Source organism: Rhinatrema bivittatum, chromosome 5 (genome assembly GCF_901001135.1).
Source record: "Rhinatrema bivittatum chromosome 5, aRhiBiv1.1, whole genome shotgun sequence".
NCBI lineage: Eukaryota > Metazoa > Chordata > Amphibia > Gymnophiona > Rhinatrematidae > Rhinatrema > Rhinatrema bivittatum.
The window spans coordinates 370180708-370202692 of record NC_042619.1 but is presented as its reverse complement, the minus strand read 5'-3'; positions in this window follow the sequence as shown (position 1 = coordinate 370202692).

Below are 21985 nucleotides of genomic sequence, written 5' to 3'. Positions count from 1 at the left end.
TGAGCTGTCTCTTGAGGTCTCTCAAGGACCTCTGCAGGTCTATAAGAGTTTTATTCAATATCTTCAAGAAAAATAACTTTAAGAAAGCCACCTTTACTTACCCTGTCCAGCAAGTCTCCTACTCCTCTCCCTTGCAGGCCAATAGAACACACCAGAAGCAGCAGTAGGGCGTAAATCTGGCCACTTTCCTCAACCTTGGAGGGTAGGAAATGTTGAAAGTCAACACACCACTAGTTGTTTTCTACAACCCTTAGGGTTGGAATTTCTGATGTTTACTCTTCTCTACCACCTCAGGGGTGGGAAGCAATTGGAGCACCATTGCTTGTTCATTGTGGCTCAATACAACCTGCTGCCTGAGGTGAGAGATGAGATGGCACCCCTCTCTGGAAACTAAAAGCCAATAAAATACATGACCAGTGTCTCTCTTTCACATACATACCAGTCACCCCCCCCCCCCCCCCCAAACCAATCTCTCTCTTTCATACCAGTCACCCCAATCAGTCTCTCTTTCACACACTAATCACCTCCCCCCAACCAATCTTTTACATGCTAGTCACCTCGAACCATTGTCTCTCTCTCTCACTCACACACAAACACACACACCTGTCATCACCTCCTCCCCCACACTCCATCCCCATCCTTCACCAATGTTCATTTCAGATTAGAAAATTGATTCACAGTGTGATCCCTGCTTTCCAGTCTTCCCCTGCCTCAGAGTGCCTCTTAGCCAGGCTGCATTGGGGAGGAGCCAGTGTCAGAAGCATGAGCTTTTGTCCCTGCAGCACTCCCCATCCTTGACCTGGTACAAGCACTAAAATGCTGCTTTTGCTCCCCTGTTTCTTAAGACCCCCTGCCTCCCCTTCTCCCAGCTCCAGTTTTATATGCTGCTTGAACCTGGTGGCTGTCTCCCCTTATCATGGGGATAGCACCCTCCCATGAGCCCAGGCAATTCTCGGGTAGGGAGCATAGTTCCTAAAGCAACTTTACTATGTCGACAATTGGGCAGGCAGCACTCACGAGGCAGCGGAGACCAGGATGGGGACAGGCACAAAGTCTCAAATAGGCTGCATGGCCGTGACTTGCTAGTATTAACCCGACGCTTCTGGAAAGGGTGGGGGAGAAAGAGGCTCTGTCGCAGGGTGGTGAAAAACAGATTAAAAAAATAAGATTGCGGGTCTACAGGCCTTCTCCCCTCTCACCCGAACTCCAAAGGCTTGGCCCTGCCAGGCCAAGCCTGCTGCCTCTTCCCCAAAGCGCCTGCCATCTCAGTAATAAAAATATTCAGGCTGGGGGTCTGGGCCAGTCTCTCCCTCTCCTCCTACCCCATTTTTCAGGGCCCATCTATTTTTTCAAATGTTCTCTCCGGGTTCCCCTTTTTTCTCCCCATCCCACCCTGTCGCAGGGCCTCTTTCTCCCCCACCCTCTCCAGAAATGCTGTGTGTGAAGTAGTGAGCCGCGGCCGCACAGCCTGTTTCAATCTAGCTACCTGCTGTGGGGTCCAGGACGGCGGCAATGGGGCCAGGACAGGGCAGCCTCGAGACAGCTTGTTTTACTGACTGTGAGGAACACTCTCAACTGCTACCCTTCCCGGTCTCAGTGAAGATTCTGATTCCCTGGTTCCCAAACAGCTGCTTATTGCAACACATGCGCAAAAATTAGCAAGTTTTCCAGCGCAGTGTAGAAGGGGAGGAGCTCACCATGGTGCCACACAGGAGGAGGTAAAAACTTTCAGCGGCTGCAACACACCGGTAGAGAACCGCTGGTTTAACAGATACTGTCAGGTAGGATACCTCAACAAGTTTAACAGAGGTCTTGGCTGACCTATCCCTGGGTAGTTGACTGTCCAACAACACTTAGTTGGCTGCCTCTTTTTCTTCTTCATCTGTAATCTCTTTTAGCAATTGCAGGAAGTTTGGGACTTTCCCTTACTTTCCCCGTAGCCACAAGTGCATTAATAACTTGTCAGACTTGGGCGCACCCTGCACTAACTGCTCCAACAAGGCCACATGTTTCTCAGTGGGTGCTATCCCCCCTCCCCCTCGTCTGATCACTATCTGCAAAAGAGTCTCCTGATGTCTTAAGTAGTCAGACAGCTTTACTCCCATCTGTTTGACTGGTTTGTCTGAACTGGAAACTCGGGTCTGACCCACTTTCAGTAGTGCTAAATGTTCTCTTCGGGGCTTCAAGGCACTCCTCAGCTGCGGCCAGTGGAGTCTGTTTTCAGTGCTCCATAAGTCTCCAGAGCAGGGCCCTGGAGTCACGCTCCTAGTCTGTCTCTTCTCTATAGCAGAGCATTCCCACTCAGGGACCATCTGGATGGCATGCTATCCAACTTTCATAATCATCTTCCCTTCCAGGGGCAAGTATCTTATCAGAAAAAGTTCAGTTATTTGTAAAAGCTATGGTCATTCTGGGGCTTCCTGGCTGCCTCTATTACTTTGCCTATAGCCAGTATAAGAGATGCAGAGTCTTGTGGTGCAGTCTCTGCTTGAGCAAACATTTCTTTTAACTCTGTAACTGGTTTTCCCTTCTGAGCCAGAAAATCAGTGAGCTCCTCTGCAAAAGTGCTAGCATAGGGTATTGTCACTTTCTCTACTAGGGTCCCCTTGTACGGTGATTTTCCAAGGGGTGGCCCCTTCTACGAGCGTTCTCATGGGGAAGGATCTGGATTGAGTTAGTGCTGTGGCACACACAAAAGGTCATTAATTTCTGTTGTGCAGAGTCTCAGGTTCGGCCTATCCCTTTATACTACAAGAAACCTACGCTCCAATAACTCGTTTATTAAACATCCCCACCATCAAAGATGCACTTCTGGCAACAACAAGAGAAAGAGCCTTCTCCATCGCCTCCCCCAAACTCTGGAACACACTACCTGAAGACATGAGAACCCAGCACAACATAAAAACATTCAAAAAAGATCTAAAAACTCTTTTCTTCCGCAAATTCTTCACTGACCCTCAGTCATCTGACCATACCAACCATCAAATGAACTCTCAACTATAATCTCCAACCAAACATGTTTCCCTCCTCATCCAACCTAAGAATACTTATTGGACTTTATATGTTTATTTCTGTATTTGCTCAAACTGCTATAATGTTTCAACACTGTTAAGAAAAATGTTCACTTTGTAAACCGTTATGATGGCTCTACCGAATAACGATATATAAAACTCATCAAATAAATAAATACTGTGCCAACCTCTTGCTGTTTCTATAATGCTAACTATCTCCTGCAGTGCTCTGCTCAAAAGGATATTCTGCACTAAAAAGGCCCTACTTATATTACCGTGCTCCCCCTTGCACCAGTTTGCTAGAACTCGCAAGGCCATGGTTACAGTAGGTCTGGATGTGGTATAGACAAAGAGAAAACTTTCCAATCCCAGTGATACCTCTACTCTGTCCCCCCAGCTTGGTCTGGACTAATAATTACCCCTATGTTTGGGGTGGGGAGTGCCACATGAGAAATTATATTTACTACTATGGTTTATCTTTGGGTTCATAGCTTGAGTTGGGGGATGTGACAGGGTCCAGACACCCCAATACTACAATTCTGTGCCCTTCCCAAACAACCTCTCACTTGTGGCACTTCAGACCAGATAAAATCATCACATCAGAATAAAACAGTAAGAACATAAGAAAATGCCATACTGGGTCAGACCAAGGGTCCATCAAGCCCAGCATCCTGTTTCCAACAGTGGCCAATCCAGGTCATAAGAACCTGGCAAGTACCCAAAAACTAAGTCTATTCCATGTAACCATTGCTAATGGCAGTGGCTATTCTCTAAGTGAACTTAATAGCAGGTAATGGACTTCTCCTCCAAGAACTTATCCAATCCTTTTTTAAACACAGCTATACTAACTGCACGAACCACATTCTCTGGCAACAAATTCCAGAGTTTAATTGTGCGTTGAGTAAAAAAGAACTTTCTCCGATTAGTTTTAAATGTGCCCCATGCTAACTTCATGGAGTGTCCCCTAGTCTTTCTACTATCCGAAAGAGTAAATAACCGATTCACATCTACCCGTTCTCATGATTTTAAACACCTCTATCATATCCCCCCTCAGTCGTCTCTTCTCCAAGCTGAAAAGTCCTAACCTCTTTAGTCTTTCCTCATAGGGGAGTTGTTCCATTCCCCTTATCATTTTGGTAGCCCTTCTCTGTACCTTCTCCATCGCAATTATATCTTTTTTGAGATGCGGCGACCAGAATTGTACACAGTATTCAAGGTGCGGTCTCACCATGGAGCGATACAGAGGCATTATGACATTTTCCGTTTTATTCATCATTCCTTTTCTAATAATTCCCAACATTCTGTTTGCTTTTTTGACTGCCGCAGCACACTGAACCAACGATTTCAATGTGTTATCCACTATGACACCTAGATCTCTTTCTTGGGTTGTAGCACCTAATATGGAACCCAACATTGTGTAATTATAGCATGGGTTATTTTTCCCTATATGCATCACCTTGCACTTATCCACATTAAATTTCATCTGCCATTTGGATGCCCAATTTTCCAGTCTCACAAGGTCTTCCTGCAATTTATCACAATCTGCTTGTGATTTAACTACTCTGAACAATTTTGTGTCATCTGCAAATTTGATTATCTCACTCGTCGTATTTCTTTCCAGATCATTTATAAATATATTGAACAGTAAGGGTCCCAATACAGATCCCTGAGGTACTCCACTGTCCACTCCCTTCCACTGAGAAAATTGCCCATTTAATCCTACTCTCTGTTTCCTGTCTTTTAGCCAGTTTGCAATCCACGAAAGGACATCGCCACCTATCCCATGACTTTTTACTTTTCCTAGAAGCCTCTCATGAGGAACTTTGTCAAACGCCTTCTGAAAATCCAAGTATACTATATCTACCGGTTCACCTTTATCCACATGTTTATTAACTCCTTCAAAAAAGTGAAGCAGATTTGTGAGGCAAGACTTGCCCTGGGTAAAGCCATGCTGACTTTGTTCCATTAAACCATGTCTTTCTATATGTTCTGTGATTTTGATGTTTAGAACACTTTCCACTATTTTTCCTGGCACTGAAGTCAGGCTAACCGGTCTGTAGTTTCCCGGATCGCCCCTGGAGCCCTTTTTAAATATTGGGGTTACATTTGCTATCCTCCAGTCTTCAGGTACAATGGATGATTTTAATGATAAGTTACAAATTTTTACTAATAGGTCTGAAATTTCATTTTTTAGTTCCTTCAGAACTCTGGGGTGTATACCATCCGGTCCAGGTGATTTACTACTCTTCAGTTTGTCAATCAGGCCTACCACATCTTCTAGGTTCACAGTGATTTGATTCAGTCCATCTGAATCATTACCCATGAAAACCTTCTCCATTACGGGTACCTCCCCAACATCCTCTTCAGTAAACACCGAAGCAAAGAAATCATTTAATCTTTCCGCGATGGCCTTATCTTCTCTAAGTGCCCCTTTAACCCCTCGATCATCTAACGGTCCAACTGACTCCCTCACAGGCTTTCTGCTTCGGATATATTTAAAAAAGTTTTTACTGTGAGTTTTTGCCTCTACAGCCAACTTCTTTTCAAATTCTCTCTTAGCCTGTCTTATCAATGTCTTACATTTAACTTGCCAATGTTTATGCTTTATCCTTTTACTAGTATTGTATAAGTAGACAAGTAAATCCAACCAGAACATTAAATGGGGAAAGCACAGTAGTGAAGTATACTATAAACATTTTCTTATTGGGTATCAAGCATTGTAAAAATAACACTGGGTATGGCCTGTTAGCCAGAGCAACTAACATATTCGTATGGATAGTGAAAACAAACAAGGAACACTAATAGAGAAAAGTGGGGGGTGGGGGGAGGCAGGTGAAGTACACAACTTTCAAACATTCTTTACCCCTGTGTACTCAAAGAGGGGGAGGAACAGATCCACCACAAAGTCATCAGTTTGTAAAGGATGCACCCTGTCCCAAACACAAAATTGTGTGGGGGAAAAAAAACAATCAAGAAAATGAAGTTCCTATTGATGATGGAACTGGCTAGATGACAAACCAAATAGATGAGCACTGCAGTCTGTGAAAGGTCTCTCTATCCTGGGGAGCATCCCCAAATGGTTTACTTGGTACTAAGCAGAAAGCTGGCCTGGTTTCAGTCTCTTACAGAAAGACCATGGTCTGCCAGTTTTTCTTTCCCAGCAAGGGTTCATGCTTGACTTTGGCTGAAAAGCTGAAGCAATTAAGATGAGATTCTGAATTTAGAAACAAAAGGCAAGGAAATAAACCTTCTCCTTCCTCTGCTGAAATACTATCTGTGCAAAGTTTTTAGATTATTTAACTCAGTCTCTTAGGAGGGTAGTCCATCCATGTGCTCCTGTACCTATCTCTGGACAGGAAAGCTTTCAGTTTTTCAGCTCTTGGCTCATCTGTCCCTTGCTGGGATTTTATATGTAACTCATCTATGAAACAATAACAGCTCTTGCTCTGCTTCCTCAGGGTGCAAACTGCTGTCTGTGCCTCTCTATACTTAGCTCTTCATGAGAAGAACTGATTGCAGGGCTGCAAGATTCACTCCTCTCTTTCTGGCTCCTCTTCCTGGTCATCCTTGCCCCGCACACACAAAGCCAGCTAAATTATGCCATTTCTACCTTAGTCTCCCAGGATTCCTTTGGCTTCCTCTTCTGTCAGCTAAATAGTTCTGTTCTCTGGGTAGACTAAACAGTACTGCCCTTTCCCCAACTTGTTAACACTGTGAGTGGTGGATGCTGGTTCTTTCAGAATATTTGTCATTCACAGGAGAGAGCACATAGGGATTTTTTATATATTTTTATAGTCCTTTACCTTGGCTGCAGAGTTGAAAACCTCTTTTTGGCAGGTCCAAAACACATCACTCAAATTCAAATGCAGCTCGGTCAATCCCGGTTCAAATCAAATCCCGGTCCCTCTGTCTACCACTGATTGCCAAACAGTAGTAGACAGAGGGACAACTGCCAACCGAGTCCCAAATGTTACCTAATTCTGCACCAACATTTCCTTATATTGCTTGCCATTAAGGATTTTAATAAGTAGGAGGGCAGTTCTTCATTCTTAGCATGAATTAGATTTGATAACTTAAAGGATTCTGGAATTCCCTTTTTTAAAAATACAACAGAATCATTTTCCATCTCTGCTAAACATTCCTTCAATACTAACAGGCATGAGCTATTATAAAAATATAAATCAGAGAATCCCATCCCTCCCTCATCTCTAGGAGTTATCAAAATAGAATGCTTCAACCTAGCCTTTATGTGCTTCCAAAAGAATTGAGCACATAGCCTCTGCAACAATGTCAAATCTTTTCTTGAGATTATGAAAGGGGCCATCTGTAACTTATACATTATTTTAGGAATTAACACTATTTTTACAAGAGCCAGCTGGCCAGACATTGGAAGAGGAAAATGTTTTTTCAACTAGCCAATTTTTGTTTAAATTCCTGAATAAGAGGTTTTAAGTTGTAGGCCTACCATCTTTGAGTATCCTTGTGAACTTTAATACCCAAATATTTGATGGCATCCACAGCCCATGCCAAAAGAAAATTCGGCCAGGTATCTTTCAGCAAGCCAGCAAGATCCATAGCCTATGACTTATTCAAGTTCATTTTTAAACCTGAAAAACTACCAAAAAGATATACAATTTAAAACCTTGGGAAGGGTAACACGAGCTTTGATCAAAACCATCAACATATCATCCGCCAATAATATTTTCAATTCCTTCCTCCCTGTCTTTATACCACAAATATTAGTATTTTCATTGATATTTTGAATTAGAGGTTCCAGTGACATAATAAGGGGAGAAAGGGCATCCCTGTCTAGTACCCCTTCCCAGGTGAAAGATGGGGGATGTGGAACCATTAATGCAAATATAGGCCTTAGGATTTTTATAAAGAAGCCTAATAACAGCTATGATAGGGCCTCTAAATCCAAACTGTTCCAATTCAGCAAAGAGAGATTCCCACTCCGCCCTATTGAACACTTTTTCTGCATCAAATCTGACTAATAGGGGGAGGGGGATCCACGAGCTGCAGTTTGTTACAAGACTCAAGCGCCAATATTAACAGTCTAATATTATCACTTGGATTCCTTCCCATCACAAAACCAGTCTTTTCTTTGGAAATCAAAAGGGGTAAAATATGCTTGAACCTGTTGGCAATAACTTTAGCATATGTTTTTATATCTAGATATAAGAGAGATATTGGTCTATATGACCCAGGGCCAATTGGATCCTTGCCAGATTTGGGGAGAATTACAGTAGTTGCCTCAGACATTGAAGTAAGCATAATTTCTTTTTCCATCATATAATTAAACAACTCAGCAAGAGAGCTAGCCAAAGAAATCTGGAGATACCTATAAAACAATGCATTCACCCTGTCTGGGCCAGGTGATTTGAAAAGCTTTAATTCCTTAATAATGTGGTTTATTTCAACTTCAGAGAGAGGCTTATTCAACCCTGCTTTGCCGTTAGAAGGGTTGAATATGTAATTTTAAATTGCAAAAGAATTCTAGTTGGTTTTCTAAATTTGGAAACTCAGATTTGTATAAACTTTGGTAAAAATCCTTAAATATCTCTCCAATTTGTGCCATTGTGGTTGCAAAGGATCCATCTTTGAGCTTAATTTTGCTTATAAATTTGTACGGGGTAAGAGCTTTGGCTAAATTAGCTAGCATGCGTCCTGGCTCGTTGCCATGTAAAAACAACTTATTTCGAAACATAAATATAGCATCTTTAGCTTTCTGATGCAACAAATCATTCAGCATTTGCTGGACCATTCTAAATCTTTCTTTCCAAATATTAGAATTTCCCCTATTCCACTGGGACTTATAAGACATTTTTCTTTCAAGGTCTAGAATTTGTTTACTTCTGCTCTTTTTTTTTTGAAGGCCGCATAGCTAATATCCCCTCTGAGCAAGGCTCTTGCCGCCTACTAAAATAAGCACAGATTGTCTTTGTGATGTTGATTATCCATCTCATATAGTTGCCATTTCTCATTTAAGTACTGTTGAAAATCAGATTCTAAGTATAACCACTCCGGCATTCTCCATTGAAACATGCCAGGTGTGGCAACATTTGGTCCCACTATACAGAAAACTGGGCAGTGATCAGAAATGATTAGGTTTGCAATCTCTGTTTTGTCTATTTCATTAATCCCTCGACTCAGATATTAGGAGAAAATCAAGACTCCTTTTATCAAGATAATTCTTCCATCAGAATCTGACTAGGACTTTTCCAAGAAAAAGGATACTCTTTTATGAATTAAAACTGCCATTCCATTGTGCTTAGAAGTTCCAGATGAAAAATACACCTGATTCAACTATCGCTTTTTCAATTTTATATGCTGCTTGTCTCTCATATGGGTTTCTTGAAGAGAAACAATGTCACCTTGTGATTTATGAATCAACAAATCACAAACCCCCCTTGCAAAAAATTTTTGCGCAAATTATATGATATTAATTACCCCAATCTAGGGTGAAACATTTAATCTAGCATTTGAAAAAAAAATGTTTATGTGATCAAAAAATTTTTTTGGTGAGAAGAGGAACGTTTCATATATTAGTATCATGAACCCCACCGGGTGATACAGTTGTATTATAATCATAAACCTTTTAACCATAAAGTGTGAATACACCAAGTGAATAACTCATTTGGTTTTTTTTGGTTTTTTTTGAAATCTTTGCTTGTCTGTAAATTCCATGCTTGTAGAAACTTGAACAAATGATTTAATACAACTGTATCACCTTGGCATCTCCTATATGTTATCTGTTGCATGTGTGGAAAGTTGGCTATATAGACTGAGCTGAAGTGGTTGTGTCTCTGTTTAAGTTGAATAATACTAAAAGGAATAATTACTCCTCCAAAATGAAAAGGGAAAGTGAGGGTTTTTCCCTTCACTTTCATTACCTTCACCGATATAGCAGGATATTAGCCGTTTTATGCTCTCTCCTGCTTTAAAGAATGTGGACACCAAGGAATCTGATGTGCCAGGCTGTCAGAGAGGACAGCCTGAGCCGGCAGAGGAGGCCTCCCTAAGTCCGAATATCGGAGTACCACCGGCACAGAGACTGTGTGAGAAATCCTGAGGAAGTCTCTATAGGAGTCATCAATACTAGCCCTGAAGTGGGAATATTTGAAACCTACAATAATGGACTAGTTGAAGAAGGAGCTATGGGTACTATTGATTTAACTCCAGAGAGTGGAGAGAAGGAACTGGAGTTAAAAATTCCCTTAGGTGGGAATAAGAATCAGCTAATCAATAGTATAATCTCAGGACCTCTCACCCGTCCTGAAATGGTAACACTAGACATTTTGTGGGATATGATGGCTGGAATGTTATCTAATATTAAGGGGTTGGAAGACAAAGTAGATGCGTTAAGTACTGGGAATCAACAGGAAGTATTTCATATGCAAAAACAATCAAAGAATCTGTTGATAGAATAAAGGGGCTTGAAGATTGTCAGAAGAAAAACCAGGAATTTCATGGTGCTGTGGTTAAAGAGAGGGAAATTCTTATTAGAAGAATTGAATCTCTCGAGAACAATGCCAAACATTATAATCAAAGATTTCTAATTTTCCCCAGAGTAATTGGGGAAATACTCTTAATTACTTTAAACAATTTTTTATCAGAAACACTTGGCATTGTATCGCAAGATTTTTCAGTGGTGATGAATTGATATTTCCTACCTAAATCTAGGAATATGAATAATAGATCAGAAATGATGTTTCAAGGTGACCTCACTAATTTTTTTAGAGAATTCCAGCGCTCAAGTTATTGAATGGGGTACCCTGTTAGTAAATTTCTCCTCAGAAATACTTCAATAAATATCCAGTAATTACTTGGAAAAATCGGTGAAAATATTCCCAGACCTGGCAATATCTACACAAATAAAGCGGAAAGCCTTTTTGGCTTTTCGACAAGAAGTAATTTCCTTGGGTTTTTCATTTACATTGCGTTTTCCTTGTAAATGTTTGATAAAAAAAACAAGAGGATATATTTATTTTCTTTATACCCGAACAGTTAAAATATTTTCTAGAACAAAGGAAACTTCCATCTTCATCCCCGATGTCTAGTCAGTAACTATAAAAAGTAAGCAGGATCTGTATGAAAAGCCCTTTGTTTTGTAATATTTCATAGTGATTCTCCCATTGGTTTTTCTATATCATCATGCACAACACTCTCATTTGTGTTTTGATATGCTTAATGGTATTGGTATAAATGTATTCTTTTTTGTTTTTATTGGAAAAAATGTATTTTATTCTTTTTTTGGGTTAGCTACCAAACCATGTTAATCTGAATGAAAACTAATTGAATATGTTTGTATATTTGAAAATGATACATAAAGAATTTTAAAAAAAGTACATTCCTGCCATTTTCACAGTCACATGACCAGTGACTTGCTGGTAATGAATGTATAATATTGTAAAATGTGGTTCGTTGCGCCACAAGGATCAAACTTGAGTCTACCCAGATATTAAAAAAAAAAAAAAAAAAAAAAATGTTAATAGCATGGGATCTACCTACTGTTTGGTAGATCTACCACTTACTTGTGACCTGAACTGGCCATTGTTGGAAACAGGGTACTAGCCTTGATGGACCCTTGATCTGACCCAGTATGGCAATTTTTATGTTCTTTGTTGTCATTCACTGTGTTGCTATGTTAAAGCTGGAGGGGGGGAACTTGCTGGGAGGGAAGGTTTGAGCCTAACGGGGCAGAGAGAAAACTGGAGGTCTTGTTTAGTAGTAGGGAGAATGAGAAAATTGGGGGTGGGGGGGGGGATTCGAGCAGGGGTCTTGTTAGGGGTAGAGGGAGAAAACGGATGGGAAAATAGTGAATGATGGGGGGCTCTTGCTGGGATTGGAGGGTGGGGGAAGGGGCTAGGCAGGAAAGACTGGTGGGAGGAGTACATAGGGTTAGATGGAGAGGGCAGACGGGAAGGGAGTTGGCAGTGCAAGGTAAGATGGGGGGGAGGAAGGGACGGGAGAGGATGGCAGAGACTGCGTGCAATACGGTTCAGTAGGGCAGAGAACGAACTTCTGATTGCTGGGGTCCTGCAGAACTATGCCAGTCTCTTTGGTAATAGAGCAGCAAAGACATCTAAAGCAGCTAAAGGCCAAATTTGGAGGAGCATTGCCAGGCCATCACCCAGCAAAGCGGCATTCAGCAGTGCGGGGAGCAGGTTGTGCGCCGCTACAGAGACATCAAAGTTGCAGAGCTGTCAGAATACATGTGGCAGACTGGAGGAGGAGCACCCTGACCGATAGTCGTCACTGACATGAGCAGCAACTCCTCAAAAGGCTGGGACAGGTCGTGTTCGAGGGCATGGATCAGCAGCTAGACACCACACGAGTTGCTGATGATAAGTTGAAATCCAGCTATAAATGGGCAGACAGCAGCCTGTGTACACATAGGGGATCTCTTACTACATGTTTTTTCCAATAAGAATGGAAAAAAGCATTTAGTAAATAAGCCTCACACATTGCCATTAGAGGCAAATTTTGGCCTTCACTCATTAAACCTTTTTCCCATACACACTGAGAAAAATGCTTTACTGAATGAGAAAAATGCTTTCTCCCAGGACAAGCAGGATGGTAGTCCTCACATATGGGTGACGTCACTGGACGGAGCCCTATCACGGAAAACTTTTCTGTCAAAGTTTCTAGAACTTTTGACTGGCACACAGAGCAGAGCATGATCTCTGTGTCCACAGGGGTCTCCTTTCAGTCTTTTTTTCCACGCTGCAGTTTGCCTTGCGTTTAGGAGCTCTGAGATTTTTCTCACAACTTTTCCTCACGGAAACACTTGGTTTTACTTCACAAATAATTTCCCTACACGGGTCTCCCTTCGCGTACATTTCATCGACGCTCGGTGAGTACTATGCCCTGTTCTCAGGTCAGTTCCTGTCACCTCACTATTGGTTCCCCCGGGTTACCAACCGAATTGCGGCCCTCTTTTCTCCCTATGTCTATCACCTTCTGTCCACCCCATAGATGCTTGGTGAATACTGTGCCCTGTTTTCGGTCGGTTCCTATTATCTCACTATCTGTTCCCCCGGGTTACCAAACGGATTGCAGCCCTCTTTTCTCGCTATGTCTATCACCTTCTGTCCACCCCACGATGCCCAAAAGTGTCCTTGCTCGATTTTCCACCGGGTCCATCGGGGCTAGAGGGATTGGGATGTCCATGGTTCCCGTTGCCGTAAGGGCCACCATTGATGCCGTCAAGGCCACTGTCGAGGCCTTCATCGATGCCCTCGACTAAATAAAACGCTCCATACTTAGGGTTCTAAACCAGAGCCCATATAATCCTTGGGCAACAAACAATGCCAGGAGCAGTAGAGGAACTGTGACCATCAGTCACTGATACCATCCGGGACAGTGAGGGCATCTTCCTCGGTGCTGGAGAATGATCGGGCCGAGCACAGTGGGAATCGGTCATCGGCACGATGACTGTCCATCCCCGACGCCAATCTGGACATCAGTGGCAGCTTCCTCTGTGCTGGAGAATGACTGGGCCGAGCACCGAGGGAAACATCGTCGCCGGTGCCGGCACTGATACCACACTGGCATCAATGTCCATTGAGCCAGTTGCGAAGTGAGCCCAGGTACAAGAGTCTCCATGCTCCTCTGCACCCGAGGCACCGAGACGTTACCCACCGACACCGGTGCCGGGTACTGAGCCACCACAGATTCATGTGGAAGTGCCAGTAGCGCCCAGCCTGTCTCCCCCTGTAGCTGCACTACCTATATCAGCTTCCAAGGAGGAGCTGGGCGTTCTCGTCCATCAGTCTGTCCTCGATACCTTCCGGAATCTAATACCGGAGCCATCGATATTCGCACCTTTGTGGCACCGCCTCGTTATGGCACCTACCAACGACAGCCTAAGTCATCGACGCCGACTCGTCCTTCTGAGCCTCCACGGACCCCTATACCTATCCTGGGATTCTTGAATGGCGATCTACACTCTAATCCTGCTTCGGCACCGATCCCATCAAGACCTAAGTAAAGGGCGTGTCTGAAACTATCCCTTTCGACCTGGTTACTAAAAACAATCAGAAGTTTTGGGAGGGTCTATGTGTAACTTCTTCTAAGACTTATATTGGTGTCACATATTGCTATTTACCCAGCTATATTTGACACAACTCCAAGGGAACCTCTCTGCCATCCACATGAAATTTGAGCAACATGTGATTGCTTCGAAACGTCCTCCTGTTGCCAGCAACAGGACTCGGTGCTAGATGGTGAACCTGGCTTACGGCCCCTGATTTACGGCCCGAAGCCCAAGATAAACTAGCTGAACTGCCATGCACCGCAGATAATGTCTTCATGCACAAGGTCCAGCAGACAGTGGCTCAATAGCAAGATCACCTCGAGACCCTGCGACTGCTCTCTACTTTTCTTGCACAGCAAAGAGGGATGCTAGAAGATCCTCTTACCGCTCCCGCATGAGACCAACTGATATCCAGATCACATCAGCTCCACCAGTCAGGCAGGCTCCTGTATTTGTCAACCTTGCCAGAGAGAAGAATAGTCCATCCCACTGAAGCCCAGGGCTCGGGATACCGTTCCCGGGACGCAACAAGGCAGAGGATTTTAATCCCGCTATTTCCTGAACATACCCAGATCAGTCCAGAAAAGTGGGTTGTGTATCCCTACCAGCACATGGAGTCAGAGAGCAAAACTTTGGGCACTGCTATATATACAAGAGTGCCACCTACAGTCCCTCAGTATTTCTCTGACTCCAGCAGTTGGTAGTTGTGCACTCCTGCAGTCTTAGTTTTTTCAGTTAGTTTAGGGAGATAAAAAAAATTCCTATTTCCCTTCTTCAGCTGCTTCCTGAAGTGTTAGGTACCTTCGTGGGCCATCCCTCATTGGAAGCCAGGCGTCTGGGGGGTTGGACACCCCTGACTTCGGTCTCGCCCGCTCCGGTTTGGTTCTTGAAGGCCAGGGGCTCCTGGCTACACACCTCTGAAGATGCTCCCTTGACTCCAAGCTTGTCAAGCTTATAAAGTTTGTAAAAAAAAAAAAAAAAAAAAAAGACCGGCCTGGCTCGGCGTCATTTGTTTCTGAGGTAAGGAGTCGGAGGCCGCCTCCTGCAGTGGGGGTGTGGTGAGTCGTCTTCCCCCCCCCCCCCGTCTGTTTCCTCCGCTCCCGGAGGCCCTGATCGTGACGGGGGGCGTCACGATCAGGGCCTCTCGGGCCTGCCGCCTCTAGTTTTCTAGCGCTGCCGAAGCGTGTGCTTTTTCGGAGCCGGCGGTACCTGCATTTTTTCACCGCGTGGCCACACGGTTCTTCCGATGGCGCCCCGGACTAAATCGGCACCCTGCAGTGCCTGTGGAACGTGCAGTCAGCATCTGGATGCTCTTTCTCTGTTTGTTCCTCGGCCCGGGAGGGTCCCTCAGGAATCACTCCCCCTCCCGTGGGCAAAATCGCGGGGGGGGGGGGGGGGAGGGAGATGCCCCTCCCGTATTAGTCCCCATGGAGGAGGATCCTCTTTTGGGGATGGGCTGTGGGGAACCAGATGCCTTTACTGGGGATGAGGATCAGCCGGAGGGCTTTTCTCCTCAATTTATTCTTCTTATGCACCAAGCCTTCCTGGTTAGGAGACAAGTGGTGCACAGGAGACCTGGACGCCCCTTGGATAGTTCGGAGCCGGCTCCAAAGAGGGGACAGTCCATGGATACCCAGCAGCCCTTGCTGCAACAGCCTCACCCTGCGGACAGCTCTCCCAGGGGATCCCAAGGGCCAAACACGATCTCGGGACTGGTGCCGGGACCTGCGCCGGATCCAGATACTGCGCCAGATACTGATCCAGATGCGGATCCAGATCCAAACCCGGATTTGGGTGATGTCCCACATGACACAGATGGGGACGACCCTCCGTCAACAGAGGGTGATGACCCCACTGTGGTTCGCCTGTTCAAGTGTGATGAGCTACGCCCCCTTATTCCGCAGGTTTTGGATGTGCTGGGGCTTAAAGTTTCGCAAAAGGAATCGGATAATGAAGGGGTTAACTCGGTGCACGATGGTATTCGGGGACAGACATCTTCCTTTCCTTTGCCCAAAAAGGTTTGTAAGCTGGTAACTCGCGAGTGGGACGCTCCGGATGCGGGGCTCAAAGTTGGAAGAGCTACGGCCAAGCTTTATCACCTGCCATCAGATGTGTTGGACCTCCTCAAGATTCCGAAGGTGGATGCGGCTATTTCCATAGTTACAAAGAAGACTACCATTCCGGTGACTGGTGCCGCGGTCTTGAAGGGCATGCAGGACCGCAAGCTGGAAATCCAGTTGAAGCGGGTGTTTGAGGTAGCCTTTCTGGGCCTCAGAGCGGCTGTCTTCGCCAGCCTTATGCAAAGGGCTTGCCTTTGCTGGGTGCAGGAGGCAGCGCCTGGCTCGGGGACCCCAGGAGGTGGTCCTTTGCAAACCACTCACTTGGAGGCGGGCATTGCATATGTTGCGGACGCGCTCTATGATCTGGTGTGCACTTCAGCGCGTAGCATGTTGTCCGTAGTGTCAGCGCGTAGACTCCTTTCGTTGCGGAACTGGGCGGCGGAATTGTCCTCAAATTCCCGCCTCTGTAACCTCCCCTTTAAGGGCAAGCTCCTCTTCGGAGAGGAACTTGATCAGTTGGTTAAGCTGCTTGGGGAATCCAAGGGCAATTGCCTGCCGGAGGATAGGCGAGCCTCCAGGAAGGTGTTTCCTCTGTGACCCCCGTTATCGGGATACACGCCGTTTTCGATCTGGCAGATACACCTCTTCTTCCTCTTCTGGATCTAAACAGACCCCGGGACACCAGCAGTCCTTTCGCAGGGGTCGTCGCCCTGGGTGGGACACAGGAAGTCTCGGAGCTGGGGGAGGCAAACCCTCCCAATGAAGCCACGAGCACCCATTCTGTTGTCGAAGCTGTTGGAGGCAGATTATCCAACTTTTACACAGAATGGGAGAGGATCACCTCGGATCGCTGGGTCTTGGAAGTGATCAGAGACGGTTACGCCTTGGAGTTCTCCCGTCCAGTCCCAGAACCTTTCGTGGAGTTTCACGTGTCCTCCCGCTGCAAGCACAAAGCAGTTCACGACACTCTACAGCGCCTCCTCGAGCTGCATGCCATTGTCCCAGTTCCGGAGTCCAAACAGGTCCGGGGCAGGTACTCTGTTTACTTCGTGGTTCCCAAGAAAGAGGGCACCTTCCGTCCCATCCTCGATCTTCAGAAAGTGTATCGGAGTCTCCGGGTCCCTCTGTTTCAAATAGAAACTCTGCAGACGGTTATGGCAGCGGTTCGGAAAGGGGAGTTCCTAGTGTCCTTGGACCTCACGGAAGCATACCTTCACATTCCGATCCGGTGGAACCATCAGCGCTACCTGCGCTTCAAAGTGTTGGGTCAACATTTCCAGTTTCGAGCACTTCCCTTTTGACTTGCTACAGTGCCTCATACATTTACCAAGGTCATGGTAGTGGTGGCTGCTTTCCTCCGTCGAGAGCATTTTAGTCCACCTGTACCTGGACGACTGGTTGATCAGGGCGAAGTCTCGGGAAGACTGCGAGAGGTCGGTCTCCAGGGTGCGGCTCACGTTGCAGTCGCTCGGCTGGATAATAAATGTGCAGAAGAGTCATTGGATCGTACCCAACGCCTTGTCTATTTGGGAGCGCTGTTCGACACCTTTCAGGGCAAGGTGTTCCTGGCAGTGGACAGAGTGACAGCTACTGGACCAGATCTGCAACTTCCTTCAGAGGGAGGACCTCACAGTATGGCATCATTTGCAAGTCCTAGGATCAATGGCCTCCACCTTGGATTTGGTCCTGTGGGCATTTGCTCACTTACGAACGTTGCAGCGAGCACTGTTGTCATGGTGGAGTCCAGTGTCGGAGCAGTTCCACTTGCCTATACCGTTGCTTCCAGAGTCAGTCTTTCATGGTGGCTGTCTCTCGACAACTTGGGTCGGGGAGTGTATCTGGACCCTTCAGAGTGGGTAGTGGTTTCCACCGACGCCAGTCTCTCCGGTTGGGGAGCAGTCTGTGCAGGCAAAGCCGCACAGGGGCTTTGGTCACCAGCGGAAAGGTCCTGCTCCATCAATCGACTCGAGATGAGGGCAGTTCGTCTGGCCCTTTGGGCATTCCTCCCCTTGATCGAACACAGGGTGGTGCGGGTGTTCTCCGACAATGCGACGACGGTGGCTTACATCAACCGTCAAGGGGGAACACGAAGTCTCGCAGTGGCGCCCGAGGCTCGCCTCTTGTTCGCCTGGGCAGAGTGTCATCTCCAAGGGATTGCTGCTTCACATGTCGCCGGAGTGGAGAATGTTCAAGCGGACTTTCTCAGCAGGCAGCAACTCGACCCCAGGGAGTGAGAGCTGTCAACAGAGGCCTGGAACCTCATTTGCGCCAGATGGGGGCATGCCTCAGTTGGATCTCTTTCGACTCGGGCCAATGCAAAGACCGAGCGCTGCTTCAGCTGGCGCCGGGAGCAGGGATCGGTTGGTCTCAACATGCTGGTGTGCCCACGGCCCACGTACAGAATTCTTCTGTACGCCTTCCCTCCCTGGCCCCTCATCGGTCGCCTCCTCTGTCGAACAGAGCTCCATCCTGGCAGGGTAGTGTTAATGGTTCCGGAGTGGCCGTGTCGCCTGTGGTTCGCGGATTTGGTTCGCATGGCTCTGGAGGAACCCCTGCGCCTCGCCCACATCGTGGTTTTGGACTTCTTGCAGCAGGGGCTAGCTAAGGGGTTGGCCTGCAATTCCCTCCGTGTCCAGGTGGCGGCCTTGGGGGCCCTGTGGGGCAAGTATCAGGGCTCTTTGCTGGCGGTTCACCCAGATATTACTCTGTTCCTCAAAGGGGTCCGGTATGTCCGGATTGGAAGTTGGATTTGGTGCTTCGTGTGCTTTGTGGAGCACCCTTTGAACCTTTCCGTCGAGGTTCTCTTAAGGATCTGACTTTGAAGACATTTTTCTTGGTGGCCATTTGTTCGGTGCGACAAATTTCGGAATTGCAAGCATTATCGTGTTGCGATCCGTTTCTGTGGATTTATGATGATAGGGTATCGTTACGTATGGTGCCGTCCTTCGTCCCCAAGGTGGTCTCCTCCTTCCATGTTAATCAGACAGTGGAAGTTCCTGGGTTCCCTCAGTGGTCCCGGGATTCTGCTACTGAGAGGGATCTTCATCTCTTGGATGTTCAGCGCATTTTATTACGCTATCTGGAGGTTACCAATGACTTCAGCTGTTCAGATCATCTCTTCATTCTGTTCGGCGGACTGAAGAGAGGGGACAAGGCATCGAAAGCGACCATTTCTCACTGGATTAAGGAAGCTATCTGTTCGGCCTATATAGCCCGAGGGTGTCTGATGCTGGTTGGACTGCGTGCTCATTACACCAGGGCACAGTCTACTTCCTGGGCTGAATGTCATTTGCTGTCGCCCCAGGAGATTTGTAGAGCGGCATTGTGGTCTTCTCTTCACACTTTCACTAAGCATTATCGGTTGGATGTTAATACTTCTGGGCATTTGTCCTTTGGTGAGAGGCTACTGCGCGCGGGTCTTTTGGCTTTCTGCCCAGTGTAGGGTGGCTTGGGTACATCCCACTTTTCTGGACTGATCTGGGTATGTTCAGGAAATGAAAATTGGTTCTTACCTGCTAATTTTCGTTCCTGTAATACCACAGATCAGCCCAGAGGCCCACCCCTTACTTCAGAATCCAAAAGACTGCTGTTGCTAAGTTGTTTCCTATTTGTTCATGAGCTCCGTATTGCAGACATGTTTGAAGGAGCAGTTTCATGGGTGGTGTTTATGATTTCTTGGTTTTTGGAGGCAAATTGGTTGAGTTTGGTTGGGTTTCAACCCCCTTTGCCCATTCGTTTCTAGTGTGAGCTTGGGTACAGGCCAATACTGAGGGACTGCAGGTGGCACTCTTGTATGTATAGCAGTGCCCAAAGGTTTGCACTCTAACTCCATCTGCTGGTAGGAATACACAACCCACTTTTCTGGACTGATCTGTGGTATTACAGGAATGAAAATTAGCAGGTAAGAACCAATTTTCATTTCCTACTTTCAAAGAAAATGGGCGACCTACGCCCATCTTGGACTTCAGAAGTCTCAACAAATTTCTTCAGAAAGAAAAGTTCAAAATGGTGTCTCTCGGCACCATGCTTTCTTTACTATAACAAGGAGGTTGCCTCTATTCTCTGGACTTTCTAATCGCTTCATAGTGAGTCGTCAACATTTTCAATACCAAGTTCTGCCATTTGAACTAGCTTCGACAACTTGTGTATTTCACCAAATGCCTAGCCGTGACTGCCGCTCATCTACAAAGAACAACAGCATTCACGCGTTTCCTTACCTGGACAACTGCCTAATAAGGAGTCAATCCAAACAAGGAGCTCTAAATTCTCTAAGAATCACTATAAATCTACTATATTTGGCTGGAAATTCTGATCAACTACAATAAATCCCATATGGAGCAGATATGGGCATTACAGTCGCATCGGCTTTCCTGCCCAACAACCGCGCAGACATCCTATCAAATTGTCCACATCTCTGTGTGCATGCAACATAGCCCCAGCCCATCAATTCTTCCATTGCTGGCCCACATGGTTTCCATGATCCACGTCACTCCTATGGCCAGACTAGCCATGAGAAAAACTCAGTGGATTTTAAAATTTCATTGGCTCTAAGCCGTTCAACCGTTTTCGTCCCTGATCCATATCACCGATCCATAACCAAATCCTCAGATGATCTTGGCCACAGTCGCATCCAACTTGGATTTGAGAGCTCATATCAAAACCCTCCAAACCCAAAATGTGTCGACTTCACTCCATGAAAAGTCTCAGAACAACTTCCTGGAGCTTCGAGCCATGCATTATGCCCTTTATGCCTTTAAACACTGCCTCTCACAAAACTTTGTGGATACAGACAGATGACATAGTGGCATTGTGGTACTCGAAAAAACAGACATGGGGCAGGCTCTTATCTGCTCTGCCAGGAAGCCATGCAGGCCTGGGCCCTTGCACACTCCATGCATCTCCGGGCCACTTATCTAACAGGCATACCGAACATAATAATAGACCATCTCAATCGGTCTCCTTCCCCACAAGTGGGCTCTGAATCCATGTGTAGCGAGTAAAATCTTCTAGTGCTGAGGTCACCCAACTATGGACCTCTTGTGTCCGAATCGAACCACAGAGTGGACAGATTCTGCTCCCTACACAGGCTTCAAAATGTGTTAGCCATGGACACCTTTGTTCACCCCTGCAACAAAGGCCTCCTATATGCATCTCTTCCGATACCGCTCATAGCCAAAACTCTTGTAAACATACAGCACGACAGGTTTTCAATGATTCTTATAACCCCGTACTGGCCTCGACAAGTATGCTTCCCCATACTTCTCTACCTATCACTTCGGGAACCAATTCGCCTGCCCAAAGGTCAACCTCATAACACAAACTCACTGATATTCTCAGGTACTTGTAGCTTCATGAAAACCTTCCACACGTAAATCTTACCATTCGAAATGGGCAAGATTTAGCAAATGGCGTGCACAAGAAGGTATTGGCCCCTTTTTCCTGCCCCACTCCATCTCTATTAGGCTGTCTAGGATACCTTTTGGATTCTGGTCCCCAGACATCCTCCGCATGGGTACACCTCAGTTCCATGTCAGCGTACAATCAGGGAGTAGGGGATGCCCTGTTAACGGCTCAACCCCTTAAGAGTCGGCTTATCATGGGTTTTCTACGACTTAAGCCTCCTCTACTATCACCGGTTACAGAATGGGGCCTAAATGTAGTGCTTTCAAGGCTTATGCGTTCCCCGTTCGAGCCTTTGCATTCCTATAACGTTAAAATTCTAACATGGAAAATTATTTTCCTCGTAGCCATCACCTCTGCTAAAAGGGTCAGTGAGTTACAAGCCCTTGTTGCATACTCACCCGACAGTAGGTTCCTCCGTGACCGAATGGTCCTCCGTACTCGTCCTAAATTTCTTCTTAAGGTGGACACAG